We start from the raw sequence: 27,117 nt of genomic DNA on the forward strand, positions 1-27,117 counted from the left end.
ATTCAACTTCATTCCCCATAATTTGCACCATGCACTTATTTTAGCTAGATCTCTACTAACGGATTCAGCAACCCCAGATCTACAATCAGGAGATGGAAGTGGTGCAGAAAGCAGCATCATATGCATATGCAATGAACTTGTTATTCAGGCCAAACCACATATCACCTGTATATAGTAAAAAAAAAAATAATGGGTAAAAACACAACCCTGAGGAACACCAGATATCATATTCCTATACTCACTATGGTGCCCATCAACATCAACTGTTTGCGATCTATTACTTGTTAATTCAGTAATGATGCTAAGAAAAGACCCATCCACTTCTAACTATTTGAGTTTGAAAACAAGGGCCTCATGAATAACACGGTCAAAGGCAGCACTAAAATCAAGGCCAATCGTACGAACTTCCTGACCACAATCAAGGGATTTTTGTACAGCATTGGAGATTGTAAGAAGGGTATCACATGCTCCAAGGCTTTTACGAAAACCAAATTGCAAATTAGGGAGTAGGTGATTACCTTCAGCAAACGTATTAAGACGTTTTGCCAGAAGACGTTCAAAAACTTTAGATAATATGGGAGTTATGGAAATTGGACGGTATTCAGTTGGATTTGAGCTTCCATGAACGCCTTTACATAGTGGAGTAACATTATCAATTCTCTAACAAGTGCTAAAGGCTCCTTTTCTTGCTAACTTGCGCTAAATAACATAAATTTGGAGCTAAGAAAATTTGGTAGGCCCTATAATTATTAGATTAAGTTTTATCATATCTACTTGCATTACAGGGGAAACCAATATCCCTCTCATCTTTATGCGTACCCGATGCTCATTCAGATATACAATACACACTGCTGACCCATTCAATTAAGCATTCTCCACCATACTAGAACTTTTCAGTCGTGTTCTGGTGAACTCCTATTTTCCTTTTTTATCCTTCAAAGTTTATATATATATATATGTGTATATATATATATATATATATATATATATATATATATATATATATATACAGTGTATATACACACATACAAACACGTTGCTTTTGTTGTTTCGGATTGTCTGGTCCTTACGGCCAAGCACGGGCTGTTGCTCACTTGCAACCCCTAGTACACACACATATATACTGTGTGTATGTATATATATATATATATATATATATATATATATATATATATATATATATATATATACATACATATATGATGTGTATATATATTGAGTGTATATTCATATATACACTAGTGTACGCGACCCTCCAAAAGTGACGGCTAAATATTTAGATAGATATGCAGACACACACAACCCCTCTCACCAGGTTATGACTACTACTTTTCCCTCCTTCCCCAAGGGAAGGCGAGAACTGAGTGTGAGAGGAAATATATATATATATATATATATATATATATATATATATATATATATATATATATATATATATATATATATATATATATATATATATGTATGTATGCGTATGTATGTATGTATGTGTGTGCACAAGATAAATTTGTACGTATATTTATATAATATATGTATGTATGTGAGATACATATATTTTTGTGACTACAACTTTCTTTTAGCCATTTTCCTTATTTTTCTTGGTTACAAGTTTACCCTGCATTTCTCTCTGAAATCAGATCATATTAGAGTATTATTAAAAATATCTTGTATGTTTGGTTGACATGTTACGGGAGACTTCATTCCTTAAAATATCCTATTTAATCCATCACTTATATATATATATATATATATATATATATATATATATATATATATATATATATATATATATATATATATATATATATATTTATATTTATATTTATATATATATGTAAATATACACAAACACACACATATATGTATATATATATTTATATATATATATATATATATATATATATATATATATATATATATATATATATATATATATATATATATATATATACCTGTACACTGTATGTGTATATATTCTGTAAGTAGGTAGGGCGTAAAATTTGTCATCAAATTGCAACTATCTTGATTCGACCTTTGGTTTTTTTCTTTTTTTTTTTAATTCCAATGTTTTCCTCGATTCTTGCAACATTAAACTGTATAAGAAGAGTATCCATCATTTATTTCGCATTCGGCCTTATTTATTTCAATACATCTCTCATCTTTTGTTTTCTCTTTTGAGATATTCTTTTAGCCTATTCTATCCCTCGAACTTATTTTTGCAGAAAAGTAAAGCACCGCGAAGCAAACGAATTAACTCAATGTGCTATGATGGTCTGTAATCAAATTAGAATCATTCTATATACTGCAAACAATAATAGATTGTAATTCATTGATAGGATTATTACATCTTTCATATATGTGAGGACGAACCTGAAATTTCTCCTAAATTTGATAATGTTTGCTTTACAAAGCAAAATAAAACCATATATAAGAAAATAAATTTAGAAATATAAATGGTCCTTATCTGAGAAGGAAAACAGTCTTTAGATAAGATCTGTTACTAAATCAATATTTCAACAATAAGCAAATAACGAAAATACAAGAGACAGTGTAGAAAGATTATGCTTATGACTGATTTAGACTAAGAAATGGTAAAGTTCACCTAAGATAGACCTGATCAAAGAAAGGAAGGAAGGGTGTTTTCTTGCATTGTCTTCTGGGTGAAAAAACTGTCGTTACCGAAATTATATGCATCTATAATCAGAAAAGATATCTGGATATAAAACGCTTTGGAATTTGTGAGATAATTAAAAAATATTGACTCTTTAGGGAGAATCTTATAATAATGATAAAAAAAGGACAGGACATTAATAATCTTAAAATCTTGAGATTAAAGATAAAAAAGAAAGAATAGCATTAGATATTTTTGGAAACCTTCCAACATTATTCCATTTCAGCGATACGAGGGTCAGATGTTTTTGACTTTCTTCTTGATTGTAGTGATATTCCAAACTTTTCATAAAGTTTAAACGAATCCCTTTTTCACTACAACTTTTTTTCGCTAGCTGTCGTCTCTACGTCCCTATACACAAACGAGCGTTAACAAACAACAAATGAGAAGTGGAAAGAAGGATAAATATTGCCTTTCAGAATATACAAATTTTTATAGTTTTTAATTTCCTGTTTCTGTTGATGGCCTAACTTACTCGATTGATGATCACAATTTTTTTTTCCATGAGCACGACAAACTGAAAAGAAATTAGTCGAGGGATTTTGGATTACCATCTGATGTAAAATAACTAGGGCTTTACTACTTTCAGACATTGAAAATAAATCTTTAAAGTATATACATACATGCATATATATACATATATATACATATACATACATATATATATATATATATATATATATATATATATATATATATATATATATATTTTATATATATATATATATATATATATATATATACACATATATATTATATTGTAAATGTGGCCCTGTTTACAGTATTACCTAATGAACAGACACGCTGGTTCCTGGCTGACTATCAAATATACAATTATTTCACTGTCTCTATACTTACATATATATATATATATATATATATATATATATATATATATATATATATATATATATGTATATATATATATATATATATATATATATATTTATATATATATACAGTATATATATATATATATATATATATATATATATATATATATATATATATATATATTGTGTGTGTATATGTGTGTGTACTTACATATACTGTATATATAGCCAGATACTTACTCTTTCTGAAAAAGGGGAGATAAGTGATGCTATTACCATTATTTTGAACTCCTTTTAAAGGTCTTATGAATATCATTAGGAAAACCAGACTTTTTTAACCTATTTTTTTTTTAAAGAAGGAAGAAATGCATATTAATAGAAATATCTGTATATGGCACACCTTGTTCTAGTCCTTACACATGCTGTATATTCATGGCATTGTTGATAGAAGTGCAGCTTATCCTAAATTTCAAACTCTTTCGAATAAAAAAAGTTGTTTAACTTCTTTGGAATAAAGTACGAGGTTAGGGGTCTTTTTTGTAATTTGAAAGAGATATTGACTAAATTTGATTCTTGAGCATAAATGTATAAAGTAACGATGTTATTTTCAAGCACCTATGTTTTTTTTTTTTCTTTTAATAATCACAAGTGTTCAGTTTACCTATGAACAACACTTGTGATATATGCAAGCATTACATGCCTTTTACTTTTGTAAGAGATTACAGTCAGTTTTTAATTGGCTTCCAGCGTTGTTAAACTCCATATTTGGGTTTAAAACAACTTGTAGTATCAGATTTATTTCTTCTGATATGAATGTAAGAAAAAAAAAACAAATAACAAAAGGAATACCTTATTTCTAATACCTGCGTAATAACCACGAAATTACACTAGAATAAGTTAGGCAGATTGTCAAAAGTGTAGAAGTAAAAAATATGACATTCTATTTATGTATGAACACGGTTGTTTTAAGAAATTTTGTAAATATCTAGAGTAAATTAATGTTTATTTGTTAAACATTTTACTATATCCGTAACTTACTAAACAAAGTCATATTATTATTAAATATACTGTATAGTAAAGACAGATCTTTCCATATTGTCATTTGTATTCTAAAGTGATATGCAGATTTATGTTTGAAGTATTTTATCAACTCATATTTTATAATTTTTTATTAAATGCAATATTCGAACGGTAAAATATAATTAGAAATATGAAGATATAACTATTAAGTGAAAATGGTTATTTATATAGTAGAAAATATATGTAGTTTTATTTCTACAAAATCGTATAATTTATCATATATAATTAATAAAGACTAGAGATAATGCAATCCAACGGAATTGAAAATAATTTGAATATAAATAATTCTAATATGGTAAAATTACGTACTGAAACTCACATTTTTATATTGTAAATGATTACTCTATAATTGCATTTCTATGGGCTGTAGAATTGCAAGAGCCCGTGCTTGGCCACTAAAGCTAGGAAATCTACGACAGCAAGAACATGAATAATTGCGTTTGTGTGAGTAGAAAAATATGCATGCTCTTGATTGGCTATTCAGTGAAAAATCATTTCATTATCAAGTAAACGAATGCTTTTTCCCTTATGTGAATTGCCCTTGAAGGTTGCGAGTACATTATTCGCAGCTTTTTCAATTAACTGAAAATGAGTGGTAATTATCAGGTCTGAAATATATATATATATATATATATATATATATATATATATATATATATATATATATATATATATATATATATATATATATTTATTTATATATATATGTGTGTATATATATATATATATATATATATATATATATATATGTATATATATATATATTTATATATATATGTGTGTGTGTATATATATATATACATATATATATATATATATATATATATATATATATATATATATATATATATATATATATATATATATATATAATGCTAACTTGGATTAACCAACGCAACCACCCTTCTGGATGCGTAATGACGATACACGATGCCGTCTACTGGCACTCTTCGGTCGGGCAAGTGGAAAAAAAAATAAAAAGACCCGACAGCCTCTGAGAGGAGTTGCAACTTGTGGTAGTCCCGAGACTGGCGAGTCGGGTGGCTCAGTTGGGCTGAACCCTCGGTGAGGAGTGAACGTGTACGTCGTTGACGGATCGCACGCTCTAAAGAAAACTTTTGTTATTTTTTTGTTTATAGATAGATATTAAGACCTTATTTTATTCCCTAATTATTATTTATGATCGAAAATTAAATGTAGGCCGACTCAATTAGGATTAACTCGAGGAGTGAACTGCTGACACTTGTTTGAGTACAAGATGTACGCAACTTTTTTTTTTTCAACCGCTTTGAAACTTTAGTCAACTTCCGAGGGTAATTACAGTTTACCGGGTTTTCTGGTGTCACTTCTGTTGTGAATAAACGTATCCACCGGTAAACAATTTTGGCAGCCAAATAAGTCACGTGATCTATAAATTGCGTGCAGGCAGTTAAAGCGCAAGCATGCTTATGATCCGCGACGAATGGTTGTTGGGAATGAAACCATCCTGATTTTGCTATGAATAAAGAATTTAAGATCGTGTCTCTCCTCCAAATTAATTAATATAGGAAAAATGGCGTTGTTTATGGGTGAATCAACGTCCGTGCAATGTTTTAAATGCTGAATTGCATAAACGACGCGAAACTAGTGCAATACCAATTCATACTGTAATGTGCTTCCCGCGATCCCGATTAGGATGACAAAGTGTTCAAAGAAAAATACTGATGATTATGTTTCATGATCAAGCCATTTTACATGATTTAATAGTTTAACGTCTACGCTTAATTTTACGGAAAAATCTAGATTTTATGTGGATTAAAGTTGTGGGAAGTTAAACAAATAAATTCCTGTGTCTTTTAATGAATCAGTGAGAGTCAGAGGAAGTAAGAAACAAATGCTAATTTTAGCCTTAACAGATTGGATTCCGATACATGATCAATCGAACGAGATGTCAAAATGGCCCAATTGCAAGTGAAACTGAAACTAGATCATAATTGTTATTCGTCTTCCGGAAAACTGTAGAGATCGTCGCATCTTAACGTCACGTCTTCTGATAAGGTAAAATATTAAGTTTATTTTATATGTTAATTTTCATTCCTTTCAAAAGGTTGTAATTTTTGCAAAAGACTGTTTTTGCCTCGAAAATGGCGTCGTGTATGGAAATGATGTTCACTTGCTTTTCATGAAGTTTTTGTGTATATGTGCTCCGGCAGTAGAGACTAATAACATTTCTGGATTAGCGAATAAGTTCGGAAATACTCTGTTGTCAATTATTATTTTTAATAATTATAGTTCTCAACAAACTCATAAGGTCACGTATTTCATTCCAGGCATTCATAATCGCCATTAATAAATTAAGATATTTCCAAGGTTGTTTGATAAATTATTCTGAGAAAAAAATAGAACTTGAAGAAAAATGAGAAAACCCGGATATATCCATCTAAATAAAGTTCTACTATCGAAAAAGTTATTCGATTAAACTATAAACTTTCACGGACAAATAAATGGTCCCTTACCAATTGGACAAAGCAAGATTTTAAGAACCTGTAATGAAAGAATAAAGGGCAAGAACATAAGAACTCAACGGGATATAGAAATAAAATTGGATTTGGATAACGTTCAAACAAGTACAGTACATGAGTAGTAATCGGTTAATCTGTGGCAAAGGAGCTTAGCGCATGATTGTATTAATGGGAGTGTATAAGCTTTCGTATTATGCAGCAATTCTGAAATGACATTTAAAAACGTAGGAACAAAAACACACTCGTGCATATACGCACGTACGCACAGACACACACACACACACATATATATATATATATATATATATATATATATATATATATATATATATATATATATATATATATATGTATATATATGTGTGTGTGTATATATACATATATGTGTGTGTGTAAAATGGAAGTCAGCTGGGACGATTACACATTGTCTTGTTGTGTTGTCTGTGATATCATCAGGTCAGTGAAAAACATCATACCTGGCTTCCATATAAAATATATCAGGAATCTTGGAAAACAGAAACAGACAGAAAGAATTTCAGTGTAGCGTAATGGGAAACGGATTTGTCCTCGACTCAGGCGATCTGTTGAGTGTACAGGGATCTCCACAGAGCGCAGAAATTGCAAGCAAATGACACTCAATAAAATGATTTGTAACGATTTCACCCTTACCTTACATCGATCGATTGGCATGGATGCTGACCTTCTGCCTTTGCAAAGCCCAATTTTGTATGTGACTTACTTCTGTGTTTAGAGGTTTCCCTCTGATACGGAAAGTTACATGCTGAAGGGGTAACCATTATGAAATCCTCACTTCTAGTTACTATATTTTTACCTATACTGCAGAGAAATCCTATTCCTTGAAGGACCTTTGCATTCATTTTATCGTATATAGATAGGAAAGTGGGTGCGGTGGGAAGCATTAAATCTCTGCTTGTTTGCATATTTATCCGAATATTTAAACGTCTATTTTTAATCTTTTGGGCGCACTATTGTGTATTTATATGAGTATATATGTAATATAGATATATGTATATAAAACACATAAACACGCACACATATATATGTGTACATATATATATATATATATATATATATATATATATATATATATATATATATATATATATATATATATATTTATATTTATTTACAAAATTATATTATTGAACTAAATTTTAAGTGTGTATGTTAGATGGCATGCCATGTATATTAATGTGCATACATCCAATTACCTGTATTGTAGAAGTGTTGAACACTTCCATGCATTTAATTGTTTGTATAATCCGTGGCATGGCAAAGAAATGGTGTAATTAACTGTACTTAATCACGGCTTTTCCATGTGATCTTTATAAACATATGGCTGTATTACTGATTATGACCTCAAAACCTCTCTCCTTGATCTTCATACAAACAGTTCTTTAAGACATTTCTGTGAATTCATCTCTCTCATATGTATACATATATAAGTATATATATATATATATATATATATATATATATATATATACAGTATATATATATATATATATATATATATACAGTATATATATATATATATATATATATATATATATATATATATATACAGTATATATATATATATATATATATATATATATATATATATATATAGATAGATAGATAGATAGATAGATAGATAGAATAGTATCATAGGATTTTCTTCTCTTATGAGAAAAGGCGAAAAGTGCCATTGCTGCTTAAATCAGTCCTGGTCATTGGGAGAGGGTTAGGGTGTCAGTATGTTAATAGACATTCCATTTTAGTTGAAGACAGATCTTCCGTTTGAACAAAGACAGCATTGATTATTGTGAGAACATTCAGGAGTATAGAGTGTGACTTTCAGTGGGTATTGAGATGTTTTTGTGTCCACACATACACACACACACACACACACATATATATATATATATATATATATATATATATATATATATATATATATATATTATATATATATATATATATATATATATATATATATATATATATATATATATATATATATATAAACACCTAATAAAAATAAGGGACCCGAAAGAAAAGGATCTGGGTTCAATTCTCAAGGACACAAAAGCATTTTTCAATATGTTTTTTTATTTTTAAATAATTTTTGTCTTTGCAAAGTTACAAAGAGGTATTCCAAACTATCCTCCATTAGAATGAAAGAATAAGTGAAAATATGAGAAAATCCAGCATAAATCGCACTTAGCCGATATTCTTTCCAAAAAGTTCCTGCATATTGTCAAAGAAAATGACTTACACGCTTTCCTTCCATGCCCTTGCTGAGAACCAATTATTACTCTATTTACGATATTTATCATTGTTCATAATTGGTATTAATGCAACTGGTGTCTGGTTTCCATGGCTCCTCTGTAGTCTCCTATAATGGAAATACAATAAGGATCGATCTCCAACATTTCACAATGTCTCAAATATCCCATGTGAGTTTTACCTTCAATTTCGTATGTTGTTTTTAAAATACTCACATTTCACAATTTGATCCTCTCTTATTATGAGTCAAAGACAATCCTCCATCGTTAGTCAGTTACTAACGTTTCACATTTTGATCTTTTCCCAGGAGAAACACCGAGGAATAGGAAACTAAATTATACTGGGATTATTCTTATTAGGTATTTCTGAAGAGTTGTTTGCTTTATGCAAATTTGTTGAAAATCATTACCGTTATTGTGCATTCTTCGTTGCAATTGTTATTATTATTATTATTAGTAGTAGTAGTAGTAGTAGTAGTAGTAGTAGTAGTAGTAGTAGCTAAGCTACAACACTAGATGTAAAACAGGATGCCATGATAGACTTGATAGAAAAGGAATCTAGTTAAGCTTTTCAGGTTCTAGATTAAAAGTATTTTGAAAGTAATTCTTTTTTCAGGGAACTTGTATAAGGCAACGAATTTCAACGCAACTGAGTTCTTTGTTGTCAACAGTAGGTTGAATATTCGTCTTTTTGTTACTCAGGCCTAATATGTAAAATCAGACTCATTAACATTCGGCTTAATTGACCAAAATCCCTTTTATTTTTTCAAGTTTTTCCCCTTCTCCAAAGAACCAAAGAGTAAACAGAATTTATGAAATTTAATGAACTATGTAAAATAAAAAAAGAATATTTTGCAGATATTTTTTCCTTTAAAACGCTTTATTGACTGCTAGCAATCTTTTCCATTTTCTTATTCATAATATAAGGGGTTTATATTCAGAAATCGTATTTACTTGTAACTGAAAAGCAAATACCTTAAATTTCTGAGTTTTTTTTTTTTTTTTTTTTTTTTTTTTTGTAGAAGATAGAGTAAAGTCTTAGAACATAAGCTATTTATAACGAAGAGCTATTGAAAGAATCGTGATATGAATAACACAAAGAGACAGAGAAAGAGCAACATAAATAAGAGACCAAACTAAAGTAGAGGATATTCTAACTACATGTTAAAAAAAAAAAAACTTACGGACATAGGCAGTACATATAATGAGAATGACAGATAATAGATGGATATTAAGAGTAACAGAATGGGTCCTTAGAGATGGCAAACGAAGCAGGGAGAAGGAAGAGAAGACAATGGATTGACAAGCTAAGGAAATTTGCGAGTGTAGATTGGGATTAAAAGACCATAAAAAGTTTGGATACCTTAGTGTGGTGAAAGGGTTTGTGTATTGCCCTTATCAGCAAAGCTGTACTAGTCAGGGCCGCTCATTCTAGGTTGGTTTTCCGTGAGCAATCAAACTAAAGTATCCCACCATCACCAATTCGTAATGGCCAGCGTGATGATGAAAACTTTCCAAACTCCATCTTGACTAAGGACATGTCTGAGGTCGTCCTGTAGTGGACTAGAAATGGCTGTATTTGTTGGCGTTGTGCATATATATTATTCTTTTTTGAAACAATATATAGATCAGAGAATACATTTTTTTTTTCTTTTCATTAACCACGTAATTCATTCGGAAAATGCAATTTACTTTATCAGGTTATGAGTTCTTATGAGTTTGGAACACATTTTTATTGCATATACCATATTAAGGTGGAAAAATTAACGGTATTGGAAGTTTTTTTTTTAACCGATATTTTGTAAAATACCTCAAACTTCACCACCCAACAATAGGGTGGTTAGTGTCCTGTTATATAAGTAAATGCCAGAAGAAATGATCTAGAATTTAAACTTTGCTTATTTCCCTTTTCAAGAGTAAAATAGAAGTAAACAAGAAAGTACAGTACTTCTACTGTACTTTCTTGTTTACTCCACATTTCTTTTTTTTTCAATTAGTAAACATAGTTTATTATCTGTATTTCACTATTCTTTCCATCAAGCTCATTGTCTTAATTCATTCATATATACCTTTGCTAAAAAAATACCTGACTTTGAGAGTGAAAGTTTCATCAATAATAATTAATTTTTACTACGTTAAAAAGCATTCCCGTTATCAATTTATGGAGTATTTTCCTTACAAACCGACATCCATCAGGCACGAACGAACACTCACTAATCCCTCGTAAGTCCACACAGCATTGCTCTGCACGGTATCTCTCTGGCATCCCAATGACAGCAGGTTGCAGTTGTCATCGCCTTGCGGCAAATTGTCAAAGAACTTGACAAACATGTTTTACTGGTACGTTTAATAACCAGTCACAAATGTGATCATATCAAGTTTTCATGTTTCACGTTGCAATAAAACCGCTTGAGCTGTAACATGACGCCATATATAACCGCAAGCACGCGTACATAGCACCTCAGGTACGTGTATCTTTGTCTTTATAGTGAAGGAGAGAAAGCCATTCTGTTGGGTCATAAGTGTTTATATTTTAGCCTATGGGCATAAAGATTCATATACTGTATTTCATTTTTATGATATAAAAACATTAGTATACCTCCTTATATTAATAATGAACAATTAATAGTTGTATTCATGTCAAATATTATATATGCATGTTTAAATATATAATTGTATATAATCATATAATATATAAAAATATGAATATGTAATTATATGCGCATTTATTCAATATATACATACTATATATATATATATATATATATATATATATATATATATATATATATATATATATATATACACATATATCTATCCACGAAAAGAAAAGTGAGACGACTTGATTGGAGTTGGTAGTTTTGGGTCATTGGTGACATTAATCGACTACAATTGAGTCAATTGATATCACCAAGATGAAAGTACTAGCTTGAATTATATCTCTTCTTTTCATTTCATGAGTATAATACAAATGTTATGTTCATCATGTGTCCGCTGCTACATATACACAGTTATATATATTATGTATATTTGTGTGTATATATGTAGCTTACATATATGTGTATATATATATATATACACACACACATATATATATATATATATATATATATATATATATATATATATATATGTATATATATATTCACACACGTACATATACTGTCTATATGTATACCCACAGTATACATATGTATTGCACTCTACAATGAATTATATTCGTTAAACAAACACGTATGGTAAAAAAAAAAAAACTTCAGTTAATGCCAGGTCAGTTAAATTCTGGTCTTCATTGAAGAAAGTACAAAATTAATGTTGATAACTATATACTTTTTCTATTATTATTATTGGAAAGGTTTAAAGGTTTTATGCTTAACATTCTAAGAAGCCTGGAAGATGTGAAATAGTTGTTTGGGTTCAATCATAAATATCGATTTTGATGGTGGATGCAAGATGAACGTTAACGTAGCGTCTGGACGCACCCATTATGTCTAGATAATGTTCACGAAGTGTATTAGTTTAAACGTTTTAGCCAAGGTGTTAGAGATTTGATACAATTGGGAAGCTTTAGACAAGCGCAAACACACACACACACACACACACACACACACACACACATATATATATATATATATATATATATATATATATATATATATATATATATATATATATATATTATATTTATATATTTATTTATTTGTCTATATTTTTAATTTTTTCACATTTAGATGTGTTTTTGCAGATTAAAATAAGCCATATATTTTATTGCATTGATATCTGGATTCTCTCACTGACCTCGGGATCAGAGTCCCAAGGTAAAACCACTCAAAGACAATAGTATCTGACCGGCTGGGAATCGAACCTTGGTCCAGGATACTTATATGACAATGACAGTATTATTTAAATGGTACTGTCATTGTCTTACAAGTATCCTGGACCAGGGTTCGATTCCCGGCCGGTCAGATGCTATTGTCTTTGAGCCTTGGGACTCTGATCCCTAGGTCTGTAAGATAATCCAGAAAGTAATGTATTAAAACATATGGCTTATTTGAATATATATATATATATATATATATATATATATATATATATATATATATATATATATATATATATATATATATATATATTCATATATACATGTATATATATATATATATATATATATATATATATATATATATATATATATATATATATATATATATGTGTGTGTGTGTATTATAATGTTGGTTTGATATATAAAAAAGTTAATAACTGCATATGAAGAATAAAAAGCGAATTAGAGGATTCATTGTTTATCAGGAAGAAAGAAGCTCCGTGAAAGAAACTTACCAAGAGAACTTTTGAAATCAACATCTTTGCGATCAGCCTTGATTAATCTTCATTTTGATGGAACATAAACAGTTACCAAAATCAGGGAAGGCTGAAATGCTGATGTTAAAAGTAATGAATGGCCCATGAAAAAATATGCACCATGGAGGGGAACAGGCACTTGCATACGCTATGACTGGATACATGATTTTGTATCTATAGAAAACTATATAATTTCTGGTAGATTTTCATGCAAGTCGTCTTTCCAGAATTGGGTTTTTTCAAGATTCGTGTGGGGAAGGCATCTACCAGTATCTTGCTTTATACTAGAAATGCGAATAGATGAATCACCCGTCAGTCTACGTTGGGTACATTAATAATCTATTCTGATATGAATTGCTTTAATCTTGTTATGAAGGGGAAGAAATTTATCAGTTTCTAAACCAGTGTTACTGTGATATCTTATAAATGTTCTGGAAATGTTAATGTATCCATTAATTAAGTTCAGCGAATGGTCTTCGAATAGGAACGAGAATACAAAGTCTTTAAGATGGCTCTTGGCAACTCTCAAGAATTTGCAATAGTTAAATAACAAAATTATAGTGACGGGTAATCCAGTTCTAGCTAAGGTATAAATGTGTACCTTGACCATGGGGCTAATGAGGGACCGAGGCTGCTGTTTTGGGAACCGCACCAGAAACCTGGAAACTCTTATAATCTGAACGGACAGAATGAATGCATAGTACTGTGTCTGGCTACAATCCAGAAAATCTAAAGTATGAAGTTCTTTTTCGCTAGTTCTGCACGAGGATGAAACTAAGTATAGTAATTCGATTTCTGGTTTTGTTTGGTACGAATAAAGAAATATTTTACTATTTTCTCGTTTTTTTTTTTATTGATAAGTGAGAGAGTGTATGATGTGAAAGAAATACGATCTTCACATGGTATGGTGATGGTTGGGCCTCTCGCGTAATTGTTTGATAAGATTTTTGTTTTATTTCAAGAGTAAAAATTTCTCCTATATTTGTAATCATTCTGTATTCACAAAATTCCATTAGTTAGTATTGGTATGTTAGTATATTTTAGTTTGTTAATCTATTCTTACTAAAATGTATTTTTGATTTCTTAGTCACCAAGGTAACTCGAGGTTAATTCTACGGCAATAGTTTGTGGTATCCATAATCCTAATTTCTCTCTCACGGTACTTTTTATTTGCCATTTTACTTTGAGAAATTGCTGCTTCATTTCATTCTCCCAGAGCAAACTACAGTATGATTTCAATTACTCATCTATTTTCGAAGCATCACCTTCCTGTTAAAGATCCTGTTGCTATTTAATTTATATCTGGAATGAGCTGACAAAGAGATCATTGTTCTGCTAGATTAACGATCCTTACTGCTATATCAATTCATTTGTTCAGTTTTTAAATAGGGTATTATGTTCACCTTGTATAGGGGTAAGAATCAACGGTGAAATTTTGAAGAGCGTGGGAGAAAGGAGTGGAATTATTATTTCGGTGGAGATCTAAAAATTTCTTCCTGTTCCAGTATAGAAAAAAATAGGATACTAGCTTATTCGTATGAAGAAAAAAGGATGTGAATAAAAACTAACGAAAAGATATTGGCCTTATAGCATTTTGAAGAAACTAGTAAATTGAAAAACATTAAACAAGTGACACAGCCCACTGGAGGGAGTCGATAGTCATATAGTATTAGGAAGGGTTTTCACTTTACCGGATAGCTTTGGAAGTTCAACATAATATCCGCTTATCGAGATACCTTTCATCGCGATACAAATTGTGTGAAACCCACCCATCTATCAGCAGAGTCTTGGTTATTGCCTCGTAAAATGCATTTTTGGCTTTTCATGTTTTTACGGAAATGTAAGAGCGCGTCTGGAAGGCAAGGTTTCATTACTTCTTAAATGTAATTTCTGTGATTTAAAAACCCAATTGGTTACGAAAAAAAATTTGCGCCAAAGAACATCTTTTTTTTTTTCTTTTTCGTCTAGGAGATGAGTAAGTTTTTTTTTACATGTCACTATCAGGTTGGCGGGTGTTCAAGAAGTCTTCTAGTCCTGTATTTCATTTGCATAATTTGATGAATTATCTCGCTTTCCGGTTCCAAGGAGGAATCTCGATGTGTTGAAAATTTCTGTCTTTGATAGAATACTCAAAACATTAACCTATACCTTTGAGGGAAATTGAAAAATGACTTATTTTCTCTAGATTTCAATTGTAGAAAAGTTGTAAATAGAATACATATAATCTTTGAATATAATTTCATTAAGCCAGATATACTAATAGAAAGTTTTGAATCCGGAACCAGATAAGGCACGATTTTATAGGAGAATCATTACAAATTCAAGATTTTATTTTTAGATTTAAACTAACACTGCTGGAGTTAGTATATTATCGTGGATAAATGGTAGCGTTACAATTATTGATCAATCTATTTTAGTCCTCCATGGAATAAAAGAAAATTACTCCCAGGTCAAATTGTGTTACTTTACCGAATGCCATTTATGGAAGCTTGGGAATTCAGGTTTAAAACTTCATACATAATGTGAAAAAAAGATGTATTCATGAGTATTTTCTCTCAACGAGCAATAATGTGTACCCGTATTTACATACACTGTATGTATACAGCATGGCCAGAAGACTTTCCAAGAATTTAGAGAGGGAAAATGTAGGAATTAATATTAATGAGAAATACCTTAACAACTTAAAATTTGCAGATGACACAATTGTGTTTAGTGAATCTCTTGGGAAGAATTATGAAAGATGATAGAAGATATGAATAAGATAGACATGTAGGACTGAAAATTAATATGAATAAAACTAAGACAATCTTCAACATAAATGCAGAAAACACCAAATAAGGGTTATGGACGAACTTCCAGAAATTGTTAATGAATATACATACTTAGGACAGACAGTGTTTCCACAGGACACGAGACTGAAATTAGAAGGAGGATAAGCATAGGATAGAGAGCATTTGGTAAACAAAATGAGGTTATGAAAATTAAGATACCACTTTCTTAAAAAAGAAAAGTATTTAATGAGATGGTCCTACCAGTATTAAGTTATGCATTAGAAACTGGGAGGCTTACTAAAGCCTCAGAATATAGGCTTGTTACAACTCGAACAGTTGTGGAAAGAATAATGATGAAAGTAACACTAAAAGACAGAAAAAGAGCAAGATGGAAAGTTATGCTGACCAGATGTTCATTTTGAGACATGTACAGCAATGTGCAGAATATAGAAACCTACTTTTGATGGCATTTGTTGAATATGAAAAATTCTTTCATAGTGTGCACCGGCCAATTTTGTGGAAATTCCTGTGTTATGGAATTTCTTTGAAATATGTGAATTTGATTAAGTCTGATCATAAGCATAGCAAGTGCAAAGTTGATGTTAGTGAAGTTCTATCAAATGAATTTCCAGTGAACAGCGGAGTACTCTGAGGGAATGCGTTGTCAACCATTTTATTCATCCTCATGGATTTTGTAATGTGTAGAACAGTTAAAGATGGTAGCGAAGGAATGAACTGAATTGGTATACTGTAGGAAATTAGCTGACCTAGAGTATATGTAGTGTGTTTGTGTTTGTCTGTATGTATGAACATGTTAATGTGTATATGTATATATATATATATATATATATATATATATATATATATATATATATATATATATATATATATATATATATATATATATATATATATATAGTTCACTGCAAGAGCTTTCCATAAAGTGAAGTGAGAATGAGAATAAAAAAAGAAAAAACTCCTCTGCTATATAATCTTCTTCAAGGTTCTTAGATAAAAACCATATGCTAAAATGCACGGTAAACAAATGGATAGGAATTTCATTTCCTAGAAGTATAATATAATATATATAATTTCTGGCTTTTCATGGAATTAAATGTATTTTTGTTAAACCGATCCTTTGGTTCTGATCTTCTACAAGGTAATGTTAATTTAACCTTTGACTTGCACCTTAGTATTATAGTGTCTAAGTTATTTGAATATTGGTGTGTTGCTTTAATTCTTTTCCCGTTAGTAATTATTTATAGCGATAATATTAGTATATTGCTCTCTTTTTGGGGTTTTTTCTCTAAGGTCCCCATTTTCAAATTGGTTTAGTCCTATGAATTCCTAGATTTGATGGACATATCCTGTCTTTTCTCGGTTTCCTTTTCACTATCCTCTACGATGTTTCTGCGTTGTCGAATGTTAGGCCTATTCTTCTGATGAAAAATATGAAATCCTCGGATGAAGTGTCCAGGGACATTTAATATCCTCTAGTTCCTGTTCTTGTTATTTTTTTGCAGCTTTGAGGGGATCACTTGTTATATGTTCTTGATACTTAACATTTAACTTTTGTTCTTTATGCGACACAGATTCTGAGTCTACAATTTTCATTGTAAGGTATATATGCTAAAAAGATCTGGCACTTTATTTTGCAGAGGATGATAAACCGTCATATCACTGTAGAAGAAGCTGGGGAGAAATTTGTAGTTTTGAAACTCAGCAAAATGTATTTCTTCGCTAATATTTTCCGTCCAAGATTTATACCTTCGATGATTCAGAAAGAGATGATATCTCCGTACTCATAACTCTTATCGATATTGATATCAAAGAGAGAGAGAGAGAGAGAGAGAGAGAGAGAGAGAGAGAGAGAGAGAGAGAGAGAGAGAGAGAGAGAGAGAGAGAGAGAGAGAGAGGCTGCCAATAAGCACATTCAAATGTTGCCGTTCCAAATAAGATTTGTAAATGGATATTGCATATTGCTTTTTCTAAGAGCGCTGATACGTTTAATAAGATAGTTTAAACTTTTAAACCATCATTTTTTTTCACTATAAATCATATAATTCTAAAATATTTTAAAGCAGCTAGATCAAGAGCATTTTAGGATCAAATAAACCTAGTGGACAAATTATACTGAAATCAAATATTTCTCGACATTCAGTTTATATGATAATTGACTAGAGTTCGCCATTTTGGTGTTCGCCATATTGGTTTGGTTTCATTTGGTTTACTTGTTAGTTTTTTTATGGTATATATATATATATATATATATATATATATATATATATATATATATATATATATACACATACATACATACATACATACATACATACATACATACATGCAGCCTGGGAATATTTTGCTTTGTTTCGAGCATCGAATTCATGTCTGGTCTTGAACTTTGGACCCTCACATTAATTTGTTGGACATAAACTTGCAGTCTATTATATTTCATATTCCTGATCTTGATATTAATCTCTGCCACGGTCGTTGAGTTAGTTATTTATGGTGTTGTATAAGATTTTCATAATTCTGGAAATCCTATGCATTCGGATCTTCTCACAGTATACTATCTTCTACGAATCTGCGTAGTAGTAGGTATTATTATTATTATTATTATTATTATTATTATTATTATTATTATTATTATTATTCTTAGCTAAGCTATAGCCTTAGTTGGAAAAGCAGTAGGCTTATGCTATAAGTCCAAGGGCTCTAACAGTGAAAAAATAGCCCAGTGGGGAAAGGAAATAAGGTAATAAATAAAGGATATAAGAAGTAATGAACAATTAGATATGCATTTAATTCTCACAGCTAACAGTCTTGCCTTCTCCATCATATGGCTCAACATTCCACAGAATTCTAAAAGTTTTATTCTAGCTTTGACCAGATCGCAGAATGATCTTCCTAATGAGGCAGGTGAATGGGTGTAATTCCAGAAATGTAAACTTGGAATGAATGTTTTTATGTTGAACAGGCTGATATTAATCTCTATTTATAGTTATAGATGACAGGTCCATTTTAACGCCGCTATTACTGATCTGAAGTTATTTCTTTATTCATCACCTGTGACGTAGTTATATATGATTTTTTTTTATATATCCTTTCCTTAAACAAGAAGCCTTTGGTCTTATAGCATCCTGCTTTACCCAACACACACATATACACACACACACACACACATATATATATATATATATATATATATATATATATATATATATATATATATATATATATATATATATATATATAGGATTCTTGTTCTAAAGAAACTAGAGAGGAAAATTGATGAAAAGCTGAGAGATGAACAGGCCGGAGTTAGAAAAGGTAGAAGTTCTACTAATCAAATTTTAATTTTAAGACATGTACAGCAATGAGTAGAATATAGAAATCCACTTTCGATGGCATTTGTTGACTATGAAAAAGCCTTTGATAGCGTGCTTCGGCCAATTTTGTGGAGAGTCCTGCGTTATTATGGAGTTCCTCTTATATATGTAAATTTAGTTAAGTCTGTTCATGAGGATAGTGAGTGCAAAGTTAATGTTAGTGGAGACCTATCAAATTAATTTCCAGTGACCGGTGGAGTAGGCCTCCTTCAAGGGAATATGTTGTCTCCTATGTTGTGTATCTTCCTCGTGGATTTTTTAATACAAAGAAAAGTTGGGGATGGTGGAGAAGGAGTTGACTGGATTAGTAATAGGAAATTAGCTGGCCTAAAGTATTCTGATGACGCTATCCTTATTTGCAGAACACCAATGTACATGCAATCCTTGCTTACAAGAATGCATGAAATATCAGAGGAGGTTGGGCTCAAGATAAATAGAAGAAAGACAGAGATAATGAGAACGGAATATGCAATGGAAGATGAAATATTATAGGGAGAAAAGATTAATGAGGTAGAATCATTTAAGTATTTATCAACTATGATCTCAAAAATAGGGTCTTTGGAATTGGAATTTAGTAAGTGATTGGAAAAAGAAAATTAAACAATGCCAAGGTTAAATAAAATTTTGATATCAAATCGCCAGAAATTACAAATAAAAATCAGGTTATATATCAGTTTAGTGGGATCGGTGTTACTATATGAACATGAGTCATGGTGTGACAATGAAACAATATCCAACAGATTTTGTAGATTTGAAAACAAAAATTTCAGGAAAATATCGGGAGTGAAATGGCAGGACATGATTAGAAATGAAACTACAAGAGAGATTACTGGAGTGCCATATGTGGAAGAAATCATGGTGAGGGGTAGATACAGATGGTTTGATCATGCTCTTCGCACTCCCCTAGCGAAATAAGTTCATCAGACATTTAATGGAGCTACACAAGGCATTAGAAGAGTTGGAAGACCCAGGCCTACATGAGTGAGGACTATGAAGTGTGAAGTAGGAGTTGATGAATGGAGAAGTATTGATTTAAAAGCTCAAGATAAGGACGACTGACGAATTCTAACCAAGGCCCTTTGCGTCAATAGGTGTAGAAGGATATATATACTGTATGTATATGTGTGTGTGTTGACGATCAATGACTGAAGCTTGCGTTGTATGTATTCAGGGCTCAATCTATTTCTTTTCTGTTTTTAGCCGGAGATAATGGTATCTAGTCTCAAAACTCGTCAACCTCCCGTTATAAAAAAATCATGGTCTTGTTCTTTAAAGAATGAGTATTGTTCTGGGATTTTTATTTTTGAATAGGTTTTTTGATTGCCCTTGCTATTTCTGTCATACTCTGTCAATTTACAGAACCTAGTCTCTCTCTCTCTCTCTCTCTCTCTCTCTCTCTCTCTCTCTCTCTCTGCCAACATGTTTGATTTTCCAACATAAGAGGTAATACGCACTACTCCAATATCAAACCATTTTCTTCCTCTCTTATCGTCGATAATAATCATTGCTGTGACACCTCTATATTGTATACAAACTCTCTCTCTCTCTCTCTCTCTCTCTCTCTCTCTCTCTCTCTCTCCTCTCTCTCTCTCTCTCTCTCTCTCTCTCTCTCTGATAAGTCGTTTTTAATTGATCTTAATATCTGCCCTTATATAAATCATCCGACAGAACCTTGGCTTAATTTCCAAATTCATAATATTTTGATTTGAAAAATCACTATATTTTGTATACTGCTGGCGTTTCTATTGTATAATGTATAATATGAAGAGCATTTCCCATTCAGCATGATAACCCCTTGCATATAATTCCTGTTTTTTATAATGCTGATTGGAGAGATTTCTCTTTCAGTTAAGTAATAGTATGCTCAAGCAATGTTAAAGATTACGCCCTTTTAAACTTTCTATTCCTTCATTTCCATATATTTGTATTTTTAATAGAAGATTTATTACTCATACATTTTATTTTAGCCATATATATTTTTTATTAACTAGGTTATCATGAAATTTAAAGAAATTATTTTTTTTTTTACCTTTTTTTTTAAAAAATGAAACCTAGAAAGTAATTGATTTTATTATCTATTATAGTTTTTTATTCCACTCAATCCCTTTCAAGTTTGTTTAACGTTTCATTTATGCCTTTGGGAGAACAGAAATCATGAGATTTTTAAGTTTTCCATGAAACTTTGAGAGTCACTTCCGGTCATGATTGCCTTCATTTATTTTTGATACCCAGAAATGGCCAGATGAAAGGAACATTTTCAAAAATTATCCATACTTTTGATAATATAAATGATACATTCAAACATACATCTAATCAAACCAGTAAATGTAAGGTCTCCATTACTGCTCAATATCCTTATGGATGGAGTAACGCAAAAATTTAGAGAAAGGTTGAAAAAATGTGTAAAATGTGTAATCCTGAAGCAAATAAAATCTTGAATGTGGCAGTAACAAATGTATTTTCAACTCCCTACATTCAAATTTCCTTTACAAGTAGCTTACCTCTGAATTTCCTAACAGTCGACCTTTACCCTTTTAATCTGACACGGAGTGTGGAATGGTTATAAATTAAGGTTAATTCAAAATAAAATGGTACTTTATTGGATGCAATCAACTGGCCGAAACTGTAACGAATTTATTATGCAGCTAATCAGTTTGATATGATCAACTGATCTATAATCGTCATCCCACAATATGCCCTCTCTCTCTCTCTCTCTCTCTCTCTCTCTCTCTCTCTCTCTCTCTCTCTCTCTCTCTCTCTCTCTCTCTCTCTCTCTCCTCTAGTAGTAGTAGTAGTAGTAGTTTTATACCTAAAAGTGAATCGTAATGAATTCCGCACTTCTAAGAAAACCCTCAGTTTAAAAACTTTATCTATATTTTTTTTTTTAGTAAAGAGGGGCACCTATATAAACAACTTTGATGTTTTCAGTCAGTATTTTGACTTTAGTTTCTCCAAACCCTTGCCATCTACAGCAACGTTTTTACCCCACCTTAGACTTTGAAGTACCTAGTACACAATTTAATTCTATGGGAAATACAACTAATAAATTTCCATGGAATAAGGCCAAATTGTTTTTTTCTTCTATATAATGGGAGTTTAATCTTGGACTACTTGCTGGTAATACGATTATCTTAACCACAGTGCTAGGGGAAATATGTAATTATTATATTTGTTTAAGTAAATGTAAATGTCTTTTTGCAGTAATATAAGTGCGTGAAATATACGGATTGAAGCATGAAAAAAATGTTTTCATAATTTTGTTTATATAAAGAAAAACGTGTTGTTTCCGATGCGAATTCTTAATTTCCTCGGTTAGATTTCGTGAGTCGTCTCTATCTTGAGCTTTTTATTCAATACTTCTCCATTCATCATCCCTACTTCGCGCTTCATAGTCCTCACCCATGTAGGGCCTTAGTCTTTCAACTCTTCTAGCGCATTGTGGAGCCCAGCTGAACGTTTGCTGAACTAATCTCTCTTGGGGAGTGCGAAGAGCATGCCCAAACCATCTCCATCTACCCCTCATCATGACCTCATCCACATATGGCACTCGAGTAATCTCCCTTATAGTTTCATTTCTAATCCTGTCCTGCCATTTAACTCCCAATATCCTTTTGAGGGCTTTGTTCTCAAATCTACTAAATCTATTGGAGATTGTTTCATTGTCATACCATGACCCATATCCATAGAGTAACACCGATCTCACTAAACTGATATATAGTCTGATTATTATATGTAATTTCAGGCGATTTGATTTCCAAATTTTACTTAACCTAGCCATTGTCTGATTTGCTTTTTCCAATCTTTCACTAAACTCTATTTCTAAAGACCCTGTATTGGGATCATTGTTGCTAAATACTTAAAATGATTCTACCTCATTAATCCTTTCTCCTTCCAATGATATTTCATCTTCCATTGCATACTCTGTTCTCATCATCTCTGTCCGGTTACATCATGATTGATATAACAGGTCATATTTTGCTGTCTATTTAATAAATCTCATCTCTCTCTCTCTCTCTCTCTCTCTCTCTCTCTCTCTCTCTCTCTCTCTCTCTCTCTCCTCCCCCCCCAAAAAAAATTCTTCCATCATTCAATTCATCTTTATTCTTAAGTTCCCTTAATTAGCTAAGTCCCATGCTTGTTTTAAGCTTCAGTTTTTTTGCTGCTGTCACTCTTGATCATAATAATTTGTCATATATTCCATTGAATCTCTTATTGCATAGCAACCGTTCATACCTGCAACCGTAGTTATGTTCTCTGTGCTTCAAAAGAGCTTAGATATTAGAGAATATCAAAAATAAAACATATTCATATGTTGAGATTGCCAGCTCTCTCTCTCTCTCTCTCTCTCTCTCTCTCTCTCTCTCTCTCTCTCTCTCTCTCTCTCTCTCTCTGTTTATGAGATAAGAGACATGATGGTGTTGGACATCTTGAAGGTAGTTTTTTAATGTTTTGCGTTTATCAAGTTTATATTTTCTCCGGTGACTTATACTTTTGAAGAATTAATCTCAGGCAGGGAATAACAGCAGTTATTGCCACTTAATACACAAGTATTTACTATGACAAAAACCGAAAATTTACATTAGGCTAATTTCAATCTGAATATTCTTTTTCGTAAAATGTATATTAATAATCAAATGATAATGAGGATGATGGTGATGATGATGATAAACTCATTATTATTTCATGACTAATAGAAATTGATATAGGGCTGAAATGTTTTAAATGTTTTTACATTCATTATTGATATTTTTCTATTGCAAAGTCTAATTTGTTGATGTTGTGCTGTCTGTTTGTCTTTTGGCTCATATAGTTTGAGAGTTTGGCTCCTGTAAAACACACTAATTTTTCTTTTTATGAACATATAGTACCTGAATCCTTTATCGTGTCAAAACTCTAACCCTTTGCCAAGTCTAAGGCAGGTGGTAAAAGGGTGTGCCAGCGAGATTTTAAGAGATATTTTTATAGCATAATGTGACTGAAGTTTTATTATTACGGTTTCTGTAATATTCATTCAATTATTTATTAGTGTAATTTAGTGGGAATAAGTATATAATACAAAAATAAATTGGAAGACTATTAGTTTTATTTGCGTAAGTGTAAACATAAAGGAATGTCATCACTTGAGCGACATTCAGATAACGAGCTAATTTGCTGTTGACTTGTGAATATTCAAACTTTGGCAAATTTTCATGATAACATTATGAAAAATATATATGAAGTGAGTAATGCAACCGCTTCATCAAAGTCTTGACATGTTATTGCTTTTCACTGACTCTTTGGTTGAGATATGGGCAGAGCGACACTTGGTGCCCTGTCACTGACAGTCATTGCTGATAGGTTTGGCTCTGTGAGTTAATTTTTAAAGTATTAAAACGACATGGTAGCATATAATTGTAATTTTGAGGTCGAGTAAAATTTACTACAAAAAGTCGAACCTACCAAAGAGGGGGGACCTGTCCCGGAAAAAGTGAAAAGTCAACCAGATAATGTTTTTAACTTCATCCTTACTTTCTTTTCTCCTGCCTTGATGGCGTGGTCTTTTTGGGTTACTAGAGATCAGATACCATTATCTAATAATAATACCAATTCCCTAATATCGCAAGAGGGTCTGCCCCTCTCTTTTATTCTTCTCCTGTACTTCTCTTTCTCCCTTTTTCCTTAATCTTTCCCATCCCGAGTACCTGCCTTTGAGCTATAAACTGGATTGTATCCAGGGGTACTCTTCCTTTCCCCATATTCCAACTTCCCTATTCTTATCATTATTATTATTAGAGATCAGATTCAAACACATTTCTAATTATACTTCACTTCATTTATTTTGTACACATACCAACAATCACATACATTTAGTTATATTTTCTTTTGACCATAACTTACATATTTTTGCAATAATCGCATGATATAAAGTAATCACCTATTTTATACATATTTTATACAGTCAAAATGATAGAAAAACACACCTTCTAAATTAATTAATATCACAACTCCACTACATAAACTTAAAAATAAAATTCTTATCATTTACAACAAACACGAACAAAGTAAACATATATAGGCTAATATGTCACATAGTACGATAATATTTTTTTTTGACAATACCGCAGGATGATTTTCACTCGTTGTAGAAAGTTTTCTTTTATTGGCAAATACTGTACAACACATGTTTACAATATTCAAGCTCTGCATAATACTTGGATAAGTATGGTACTGCTTTTAGACTGTCACCTGTGTTTTCCACTCTGTACTACCGTCCTCTTTCTGCACAATATCAAAGATTTTTGTATTTGACTGTCAATTTCATTACAATTCCCCTTTCTAATCTCACTGGTTCTTTACTTTTTTTTTTTCTTTTTTTTACAATGGCTAATAATGGTCTGTACAACACATTGGATTACTCTGCTATCATAGTTGTTAGAAACAAACACATGAAACTTCCTGTGGTGTTTTAATTCTTCTTGGGAACACCCCGCCAAGTATAAACAACCCAGTTAGCTTTGAGGTAAAAAACAAGCAAATAGAAAGGAAGTCTCCAACAACATTTGATCCCCTCATCATTCTGGAAAAAAAGACAGAATTTTGAATCTAGAAGTAATATATATATATATATATATATATATATATTATATATATATATATATATATATATATATATATATATATTATATATATATATATATATATATATTAGTGTTTTTATATCATCATGAGCCGTAACTAGTCAATTGCAGGATAAAAGCCTCAGAGATGCCCTTCCACTTGCGTCTGTTTATGGTCTTTCTATGTTAGTGTATACCCGCAAATTTTCTTAGATCGTTAATCCATGGTCTTCGCCTCCTCCCCCTTCTTCTATTGCAATCTCCAGGGACTTATCCTGCTTTTCTTAATATCCATCTATATATATATATATATATATATATATATATATATATATATATATATATATATATATATATATATATGTATGTATATATATATATATATATATGTATATTATATATATATATATATATATATATATATATGTATATATATATATATGTATGTATGTATATATATATGTATGTATATATATATATATATATATATATATATATATATATATGTATGTATATATATATATATATATATATATATATATATATATATATATATATTATATATATATATATATTCATCATCATCAGCCGTAACTAGTCAACTGCAGGACAAAGTCCTCAGA

The 27,117-nt window shown here is 30.9% G+C and overlaps 1 protein-coding gene across 1 annotated transcript in view; it reads left to right on the forward strand.

Annotated features, from left to right (window-relative positions):
- Window positions 1–5,646: 5,646 nt before the first annotated feature.
- Window positions 5,647–27,117, forward strand: part of LOC137644041 (dopamine receptor 2-like) — a 681,134-nt gene continuing 659,663 nt past the window's right edge. Inside the window, exon 1 of the mRNA XM_068376940.1 lies at window positions 5,647–6,621. The gene's annotated coding sequence lies outside the window, so the exon portion shown is untranslated. The remainder of the gene's footprint in view (window positions 6,622–27,117) is intronic.

This window comes from Palaemon carinicauda, chromosome 7, assembly GCF_036898095.1.
Source record: "Palaemon carinicauda isolate YSFRI2023 chromosome 7, ASM3689809v2, whole genome shotgun sequence".
Lineage (NCBI taxonomy): Eukaryota > Metazoa > Arthropoda > Malacostraca > Decapoda > Palaemonidae > Palaemon > Palaemon carinicauda.